The sequence below is a fragment of the Lutra lutra genome, chromosome 8 (genome assembly GCF_902655055.1).
Source record: "Lutra lutra chromosome 8, mLutLut1.2, whole genome shotgun sequence".
Classification (NCBI taxonomy): Eukaryota; Metazoa; Chordata; class Mammalia; order Carnivora; family Mustelidae; genus Lutra; species Lutra lutra.
The window spans coordinates 104783729-104785896 of NC_062285.1; positions in this window are offsets into that span (position 1 = coordinate 104783729).

Here is a 2168-nt window from a genome sequence, read left to right on the forward strand (position 1 = left end):
TGGCTAAAATAGGCACCCTTGCCTTGTGCGTGATTTTAGAGGGGGAAAAAAATTAAGTTTTCAGCTTTGAGTATGACATTGACTCTTGCTTTTTCATATCTGGGCTTTATTATATTAAGGTAATTTCCTTCTGTTCCTAGTCTGTCAAGAGTATTCATGATGAAACTATGCCGGATTTTATAAAATACTTTTTCATCTATCACCAATAGCATATGACTTTCATTCTTCTATTAAAATTGATACTTACATGTTGAACTACCCTTGCATCCCAGGAATAAATCCCACTTGGTCATGGTTTATAAAACTTTTAACATGATATTGAACTGAGTTTGCTACAATTTTGTTAAAGACTTTTGCATCTATATTTATCAGAGATATTGACTTATAGCTTTTATTTCTTGCAGAGTCTTTATCTTTCTTTGATATCAAGATAAGGCTGGCCTCAAATATGAGTTTGGAAGTGTGCACCCTTCTTCAGTTTTTTGGAAGTGTTTGAGAAAGATAACCATTAATTCTTCTTTAAATGGTAAAATACTCCAGTTAACTCATCTGATCCTGGGCTTTTCTTATTGGGAAGTTTCTGATAACTGATTCAATCTCTTTATTACTTGTAGGTCTATTTCTACTTCTTCATGATTAAGTCTTTATAAGTTGTATTTTTCTAGGTATTTATCCATTTCTTCTCATTTTTCTAATTTGCTGTCATACAATTATTCACAGTAGTCTCTTATCTTTTTATTTCTGTGACATCAACTCTAATGTCTCCTCTTTCATGTATAATTTTTGAGTCATCTTTTTTCCTTAGATAATCTAGTTTGTCAGTTTTTTAAAAAATCAACTCTTTTATTGATTTTTTTCTATTTTGTTTCTATTTTCTACTTTTTTATTTCTGCTCTAATCTTTATTAATTCTTTCATTCTGCTAATTTTGGCCTTAGTTTTATCCTCTTTTTTTCTAGTTCTCTGAGGTGTGAATTTAGGTTGTTTATGTAAGATCTTTGTTTTTACTTCATTTTTCCTTTTTTTAATGTTTATTACTAAGAAACCCTCTTAGTACTATTTTGCTACATCCCATATGTTATGATAGGTTATGTTTTTATTTCCATTTTCTAAAAATATTTTCTAATTTCTCTTTGATTTCTTCTGTGACCCATTGGTTCAAAATACTTTACTTTCAAATTTTTGTATTTTCCATTTTCCTTCTGATTTGATTTCTAGTTTCATTCCATTGTGTTTGGACGAGGTACTTGTGTATGATTTAAATTTTTTAAAAATTTGGTAAGACTTGTTTTCTGAGAAACATGGAATCAATCTATCCTAGAGAATATTCCATATGTGTTTAAGATTATTATTCTGTGGCTTATTTTGTATATATCTGTTAAGTCCATTTGGTCAATAGTGTTTAAGTCTGGTATTTCACTGTTGATGTTCTATTTGTTTGTTCTATCCATTATTGATTTATCCTACCATTATTATTTTGCTGCCTATTTCTCCCTTCGATTCAATCAGTGTTTTCAGTCTGTATGTTTTCTTTATATATTTAGGTGTTCTGATAGTGGGTGCATATATATTTATAATTGTTATATCTCCCTGTTGAATTGACTTATCATTATTTAATATGCTTCTTTGTCTCTTGTGACAATTTTTTATTTAAGTCTATTTTGTGTGATGTAAGTGTAGCCACTCCTACTTTCTTTTGTTCACTATTTTCATAGAAGGTTGTTTTCTATGCTTTCATTCTCAGCTTATGTGTGTCCATAAGTCTAAAGTGAGACTCTTGTAGCCAGCATATAGTTGGATTTTTTAAATCCATTCAGCCACTTTTTTTTTCTTTTTTTTTTTTTTTTACAGAGAGAGATCACAAGTAGGCAGAGCAGCAGGCAGAGGGGTGGGGGGGAAGCAGGCTCCCTGCTGAGCAGAGAGCCCGATGTGGGACTCGATCCCAGGACCCTGGGATCATGACCTGAGCTGAAGGCAGAGGCTTAACCTACTGAGCCACCCAGGCGCCCCATTCAGCAACTTTTGATTGTCTTTTGATTAGACAGTTTAATCCATTTACATTTAAGATAATTAATGATGGGAAAGTAAACTGATTTAATATCAGTTTTGTTAATTGTTCTGTTTGTCTTGTGATTCATTTGTCACTCTATTCCTCTTGCTGTCTTCCCT